Source organism: Rhineura floridana, chromosome 3, assembly GCF_030035675.1.
Source record: "Rhineura floridana isolate rRhiFlo1 chromosome 3, rRhiFlo1.hap2, whole genome shotgun sequence".
Taxonomy (NCBI): domain Eukaryota; kingdom Metazoa; phylum Chordata; class Lepidosauria; order Squamata; family Rhineuridae; genus Rhineura; species Rhineura floridana.
Window position 1 is genome coordinate 59,843,592 of NC_084482.1, and position 8,199 is coordinate 59,851,790.

At 41.6% G+C, this 8,199-nt stretch overlaps 3 non-coding genes across 3 annotated transcripts; 2 read left to right on the forward strand and 1 right to left on the reverse strand.

Annotated features, from left to right (window-relative positions):
• Positions 1-4,634: 4,634 nt before the first annotated feature.
• TRNAR-CCU (transfer RNA arginine (anticodon CCU)) lies at positions 4,635-4,707 on the reverse strand. The gene has a single exon. It is a non-coding gene; the product is annotated as a tRNA-Arg (tRNA).
• Positions 4,708-6,109: 1,402 nt separating this feature from the next.
• TRNAR-UCG (transfer RNA arginine (anticodon UCG)) lies at positions 6,110-6,182 on the forward strand. The gene has a single exon. It is a non-coding gene; the product is annotated as a tRNA-Arg (tRNA).
• A 499-nt stretch (positions 6,183-6,681) lies between these two features.
• Positions 6,682-6,754, forward strand: TRNAR-CCU (transfer RNA arginine (anticodon CCU)). The gene has a single exon. It is a non-coding gene; the product is annotated as a tRNA-Arg (tRNA).
• Positions 6,755-8,199: the final 1,445 nt, after the last annotated feature.

Sequence of the window (8,199 nt, forward strand, 5' to 3'; positions counted from 1 at the left end):
CCTGTGCCCACTGCCATAACATCTTTTTACCAAAGTAATGAACCCAACTCCTCTTGACTGCAGTGGTTAGTCTTCACATGATTAGCTGTCATCAGCATGAGTTTTGTCCATTTTTAGCCTCATTTTCCACCACAGTTTTAGTGTACCATGTGTGCTGACCCTGATCTCTTGTGTAATTGGTTCTCACCCATCTTGCACTTGTTCAGCATTTCTATGTGTACAGCATGGATTCTAACACAAAATTTAGGATGTGAAAAGTTGCTGCTTCGATATTTTTTTTTTAAAAAAAATCCTCATAGTGTTGGGGAAATGTATAACGTCTGCTTAAGGCTATGTTTACACAACTTTTTTGGCATAGCTGTTCCAGTGTGAACCAGTTACTCCTGTTGGACTTGTTACGCTACAACCCTGTGATCTTACCACACCACACTGCTTTCCTCCACAACTGACCCTGATATCTTTTCCACATAGAATATGGACGAGAGGGATAATACATCAGTTTCCCAATGCATTTACTTAGAGGGAAATAATTATTATTTACAATATTTATACCCCACTTTTCCATCTGACAAGAGGCATCCAAGGCAGCTCAAAATTGATTTTTAAAAAATCAGTGCCTTTATGAACGCTTTGGGGGAGGGGGTGGCACATGTCCAGTCCTCTGGCCTGTTACTGCTACTGAGGCAGCTTCAGTTGCTGTTGTGTGAAGGTTCTGTGGTGGCCGTATGAAAGAATAGCCTCTGCCTCTCCCTGCCCCCGTGTTACCTAGCAGCTGGGGGCCACATAGCTCCAGATTGTTTAGCCTTGGGGAATGGGGCATCTCCTTTCCCACATGGCTGGACAGTCTATGAATTATGATACAGCCATTTTGAATTCTTCAGCCTGTATTAATTATGATGCAGCCATTTTGACATTAAATTGGATATGCTTTTCAGCTGAGGAACTAGTTATGTTGGAAGAGTGAAGAGGCAGTGGCAAGGCCTCATACCTGTACTGAACTCGCTGTGTCCCTCTCAGGCTGCTGCTGCTTCTCCATTTGCACCATCTCCTGCTAGGAATGGGAAAGAAGAAGAGAGTGTAGATGAGCTACAGTGGGGTACTCTTCTGCTTTTAGAACAGGGATGGGGAATTGCAATCTACCTGAAGATGTTGGACACCAGCTCCCATCAGCCCCAGCTGACATGGCCTATGGTTAGGAATGAAGGGAGCTGTAGTCCAGCAACATCTGGAGGGCCACAGATTAGCCACCCCTGTTCTAAAAAAGTGGAGATAGAGGTAACAGAAAGCATGGAAGGAAATACAATTAGGAGTGGGAAGAATATTATCTCCTTTTCCTGTTTGTGGCTCTGATCTGGTATCTTGGGGACCAGAGCTGCTTTCCACCACCAGACTGCAGGTTGTCAATTTATATGTTAGTTTTTTCACAGGTGGTTTATTCTACAATCAAGCAAAAGCAAGAGAGCGAAGAGGCAGTTCCTTGACATTTTATCTTTAATTGATTTTTGAAACTGTTTCTTTTGTGAGGCAAACATTATTTCTAAGGCAGCAATCTGCTCCATGATAAACTGATATCTAAAGATGCATTTTTCTTGAGCCACCATTGTTATAAATAACAGAGAATGCCATTCCTCCTTAGTGCATTTTCTGGACAAATCTATAGTTTTCTGTGGCAACCATGCTAGAAAAAGTGCATGTTCCTCCACTTATTGTTGAATAGCATCTGATTGCCACAATATAGATTTAAGGAAAAGCTTGCTTGTCACATTTTTTTGCATGAGAAAGACTTATTTAGCAAATGAGGGCTAAAGGAACATTATTTTGAGCACTGGGCAACATTCACATTATCAGCTGGTTTAAAAATGCAGATTTTTTAAATGGTGACATGATAGTAATTCTATTTTACATTTGTCATTTGACATAAACTGGAATATACAATTAGTGTCTTAACTGGGATATGTACTGTACTACATATAACAACTTAGGTACAAGCCTAACGCCTCTTACTAGGTGTAAGCTCCAATGAATTTGATAGGCCCATGGGCATTGGTTGGCTGCTATGAGAGCGGGATGCTGGATGAGAAATGCCAATGGCCTGATCCAGCAGGCTCTTATGTTCTTATGACTTACTACTGAGTAGGCATAGTTAGGAATGCACTACAAGATACGCTGCAATTCTACACACAGGTGGGCATGTAAATCCCACTGAACTCAGAGGCCCTTCTGAGTAGACATGCACATGATTGCGCTGTTAGAGACAAGGCTGGCATGCAAGAGAAGACGCACTGAAATCAAACAGTTAATTGTGACTAGCCTAAGTCCATTGATCATTGATTCAAACGGGTCTACTCTGATCTATGGGGTGCCACACAAAGATATTACGTTTCATAGGGGCTAACTAATTTGGATATTTTGCAACACTTTACAACACCCTCTCAGAAATCAAAGCTTCCAAAACATCTAAGTAACTGACTAAATTCTAACTATGTTGGATATCATGTGTATTGCATGTGGGAACCATACAGCAGTGGTTCAGGCACCCTGATCTGTCCAAAGTCTAATTTTAGGTAGTCTATAACCTTGTCTATAACTAATGGAGGGCTGTAGAAAGTGGAGTCCCACAAGGATTGGTATTAGGACCTGTACTTTTCAACTTGTTCATTAATGACCTAGAATTAGGAGTGAGCAGTGAAGTGGCCAAGTTTGCTGATGATACTAAATTGTTCAGGGTTGTTAAAACAAAAAGGGATTGCGAGGAGCTCCAGAAAGACCTCTCCAAACTGAGTGAATAGGTGGAAAAATGGCATTACCATGCTATGGTAACCTCTAGATTGGACTACTGTAATGCACTCTACGTGGGGCTACCTGTGAAGACGGTTCGGAAACTTCAGCTAGTGCAAAATGCTGCGGCCAGAGTTCTCACTGGGACAAAGAAATTTGACCATATAACACCTGTCCTGGCGCAGCTGCACTGGCTACCGATATGTTTCCGGGCCAGATTCAAAGTGTTGGTTCTTACCTATAAAGCCCTAAACGGCATCGGACCGCAATACCTGGTGGAACGCCTCTCTCGCTATGTACCTACCCGTTCACTACGCTCGACGTCGAAGGCCCTTCTCCGGGTCCCAACTCATAAAGAGGCCCGGAGATCAACAACTAGATCTAGGGCCTTCTCGGTGGTGGCCCCCGAACTATGGAATGCCCTCCCAGACGAGATACGCCTGGCGCCTTCTTTGTTATCTTTTCGGCGCCAGGTAAAAACCTACCTTTTCGCCCAGGCTTTTTAAACATTTTAAATTTAATTTTAAACCTAATATGGATTTTAATTTATAAACTCAATGGCAATTCTATTTCGGATTTTTATCATGTTATATTTTTCACACTTGCTCATATTTTAATTGTGATTTTATTTGTTGTACACCGCCCTGAGAGCTTTCTGCTATAGGGCGGTCTAGAAATGTAATTAAATAAATAAATAAATAAATGCAATTCAGTATAAACAAGTGTAAAATTATGCATATTGGAGCAAAAAATCTGAATTTCACATATACGCTCATGGGGTCTGAACTGGCGGTGACCGACCAGGAGAGAGACCTCGGGGTTGTAGTGGACAGCATGATGAAAATGTCGACCCAGTGTGCGGCAGCTGTGAAAAAGGCAAATTCCATGCTAGGGATAATTGGGAAAGGTATTGAAAATAAAACAGCCGATACCATAATGCCGTTGTATAAATCTATGGTGCGGCCGCATTTGGAATACTGTGTACAGTTCTGGTCACCTCATCTCAAAAAGGATATTATAGAGTTGGAAAAGGTTCAGAAGAGGGCAACCAGAATGATCAAGGGGATGGAGCGACTCCCTTACAAGGAAAGGTTGCAGCATTTGGGGCTTTTTAGTTTAGAGAAAAGGCGGGTCAGAGGAGACATGACAGAAGTGTATAAAATTATGCATGGCATTGAGAAAGTGGATAGAGAAAAGGTTTTCTCCCTCTCTCATAATACTAGAACTGGTGGACATTCAAAGAAGCTGAATGTTGGAAGATTCAGGACAGACAAAAGTATTTCTTTACTCAGCTCATAGTTAAACCACGGAATTTGCTCCCACAAGACACAGTAATGGCCACCAGCTTGGATGGCTTTAAAAGAAGATTAGACAAATTCATGGAGGACAGGGCTATCAATGGCTACTAGCCGTAATGGCTGTGCTCCGCCACCACCCTAGTCAGAGGCAGCTTGCTTCTGAAAACCGGTTGCCGGAAGCCTCAGGAGGGGAGAGTGTTCTTGCACTCGGGTCCTGCTTTTGGGCTTCCCCCAGGCACCTGGTTGGCCACTGTGAGAACAGGATGCTGGACTAGATGGGCCACTGGCCTGATCCAGCAGGCTCTTCTTATGTTCTTGTTTCCGGATGCCTTGTTTTCTTTTTCAGCACAATCGTGCAATGATGATGGCCTGAAAAGGGCTACTAACACAGTAACGCCAATCCACGAATGACATACAGTCTTATACCTTTATGTTAACAACGAAATAAATATTTAAATGTTAAAATATAGTCTGGATTAAAGGTAGAGGGGAAACGAGATAATTAAGAACCGCCTAATCCCAACAATGTGGATTCGCGAGAGAGAAAAAAAAAGTTTTCACCCCAGATGGGACTCGAACCCACAATCCCTGGCTTAGGAGGCCAGTGCCTTATCCATTAGGCCACTGGGGCTCGATAGGAAAAAATACTCTACGTTCTTACTTAACTCTGTAATAGCCGAGTTAATTTCATCATGTATCTGTTGGTGTTCAGAGGCTGATTTTTTCCATCTTGTAATGTACAGAATGGAACCCGCTCCCGTTTCGGCGCTTAACGAAGGGCACAGTAGAGTGTGGCAAATGCTGCAGCCAGTTAATAGATCGCCCCGTTGTTTGAAATTAACTAATACAGACTTTCAAAATCCTAAGCGTTTGAAAACAAGACGTACTAGGGGCCAAGGCTGAAACTTATAAAATGTTCAAGTCCCGCAGACTAAATGTGCATTCTGCACATGCTCAGGGACACGCTCATTTTGACATTGTAACACTGAGCTTGCATACAACAAACTGAAAATTCATCTGGAAAATCATTTAACTAAGACGTCGATTAATTTATAACAAGAGATCTTGGATCTGTCTAGAATGCAACATCTTCAGACTTCCACCGTCTTCCACCTCCTACTAAGAATTTTTTTTCTCTAAACACGATGAGGGTACTTTCTATTCGTATTCCTTTACGCACATTATTACAGCCTGGCTCAAATGTCAAGCAGCTAGCTAGCTAAACAAAAAAAAACGTGCTTGCCTTGAAATGAAATACAAATATTCCTGGTTCATTCATTAAAGCTGCAGCAAAAAGCTCGTGTGAACTCAGAGTTTCACTAGCAATGTGAAAACAAAAAGAACAACATTCAATTCAAACAGCAGAAGGCGGTACGAAAATTAAAGCAACGGGTTGTTGCTTGTTGTTGTTGTTGTTATGTTCCTCCAAGTCGATTACGACTTATGGCGTCCCTATGAATCAGCGACCTCCAAGAGCATCTGTCATGAACCACCCTGTTCAGATCTTGTAAGTTCAGGTCTGTGGCTTCCTTGATGGAATCAATCCATCTCTTGTTTGGCCTTCCTCTTTTTCTACTCCCTTCTGTTTTTCCCAGCATGATTGTCTTTTCTATTGAATCATGTCTTCTCATGATGTGTCCAAAGTATGATAACCTCAGTTTCATCATTTTAGCTTTTAGTGATAGTTCTGGTTTAATTTGTTCTAACACCCAATTATTTGTCTTTTTCGCAGTCCGTGGTATGCGTAAAGCTGTCCTCCAGCACCACATTTCAAATGAGTGGATTTTTCTCTTATCCGCTTTTTTCACTGTCCAACTTTCACATCCATACATAGAAATCGGGAATACCACGGTCTGAAAGATCCTGACTTTAGTGTTCAGTGATACATCTTTGCATTTGAGGACCTTTTCTAGTTCTCTCATAGCTGCCCTCCCCAGTCCTAGCCTTCTTCTGATTTCTGGACTATTGTCAAAGCCATTATGCGCTTGCACCCTATACCTTCTGTTTACCAATAGAACAGAAGCTGTAAGAGCGACCGCGTGGCCTAATGGATAAGGCGTCTGACTTCGGATCAGAAGATTGAGGGTTCGAGTCCCTTCGTGGTCGATACGTTTTAGCGGTTCAATAATAATCCTGATATAACCAAAAAATATCAGACAAAATATCTAATTGGTTTAACTGTGACCCAAGAATTCAATTCAAGAGAAACCACTCATACAGTTAAACACACAAAGAGGGTTCTTCTACAAACTTGGTGTGTGTCCTTAGACTTATCCTCCAATTCGTTTTTGCAGAAAAACAGAAGGATGCGCGCGCGCGGAGCGGCTATAGCAATCACAAAGCACGAGAAATACTTTCGATACAATGGATAAGCATCTGTCTATAATATAATACGTAGATCATTATTTTTAAAAGCTTTTCCCGTAGATCTGTTGGCACAAATATTCTTCCTTTCTTGCAGACTGAAATTAACGCAAAGCATCTGCATATGGCAACAGCTATGGAAACGAATGTTGCTTATTATCACCTGAGCAAGCAGAAGTATAAATCATTAGGCCGTTGTTCTGTAAGATAAAGGATATAATGAAAACTGATTTAACACTGAGCCCCTGTGGCCTAATGGATAAGGCACTAGCCTCCTAAGCCAGGGATTGTGGGTTCGAGTCCCATCTGGGGTGAAAAAAGTTATTTTGTCCATCTAAAAAAAAACATCAGTGATCTTATTCTGGTTTCCTCTTGTTTCACTTTACATGAAAATGCTCGGTTTAATGTAAAAGCCTTCCCATTGAGCATCTATATGTCACAATAAAAGAAGTGACCACACATTTGCAAATGTTTTATTTTTAAACTAATGAACAGTTCCTATGATTCTATGTGTTATATTTGTCATATATACACTAAGGGGATCCTTTTCAAAGAAATCATGTCAGGCTCCTCTTCTTCTCCCAGAAGCTGGCTATCTTCATACTCAATACCTACCCCACACTTTTCAGTATACCCACTATCGATTGGAAGCAGTTGTTGTTTTAAAGATACATCATACATGACAAGTCAGTTTATTGCAATTGTGCAAATTGTGAGTGAAAAGTGTACAACTGTACTGAGAAAGGATGCAGTCCTCTTCTGCATGGGACAAAACATGCATTTTTGTCATCAACTAAACCCAGATAGACCAAGGACAGTGATAATGTCAAACTCATGTCACAGTGCAACCAAAAGAAATGTTTGGCTGGATGCCAGTGGTGGTTGTCATTTTGTACAGGTACACTTAATTGCCAGAAGATGATCTGACAAGAAGAGCACTTTAATTTACACTAGTCATTTTGAATGCACTGCCATCCAAAAATGGCTTTCCCCCATCACTTCTCCATTATAATGATTTCTTCTGACTATGATCCCTGCTCCCCCCACCCCAAAAAAAGTGTTGGAAGGAGGGGAAGAATATGTTGAAAGCTGTGGAGTCTCCTGCCCACAGAGGTTTCTCTGGCAACTTTACGATACAGTTTTCAGCAAATGCTGAAGATGCATCTCTTAACCTTGCCCTTTTAACCCCTGAGATTTATATTTTAGGACCCACCCTATTTTTGTAATTTTTGTTATTGTAAGTTGTTTTAAATTGTTTTTAAAGATGTATTTTAAATTGTTGTAACTGGTCCTGGGTGAAGGGTGCATAATACATTAAAATCATAATAATGTAGAAGCTCACCATTAAAAAAAACTGTACCAGGGAAAATCTGTACCAGGGTGGGGGAAAAGGTCACCTCCCTCATCCAAAAGTAATAATGTATCTTCATATGGTCTTGATAGACATTTCGTAGACTGAAGTAATGGGACAGAAGTGGCAATAGAAAAACACAAAGTTATTTATCTGGTGATGATGGGGAGAGATATCAGCAAGTGAGAAGTGAACATAAGAACATAAGAAGAGCCTGCTGGATCAGGCCAGTGGCCCTTCTAGTCCAGCATCCTGTTCTCACAGTGGCCAACCAGGTGCCTGGGGGAAGCCAGCAAGCAGGACCCGAGTGCAAGAACACTCTCCCCTCCTGAGGCTTCTGGCAACTGGTTTTGTGCTTCAGCACAACTGTGGCAACAAGGCAAGTGTTCTTAGCAGGTAAGGAAGAAA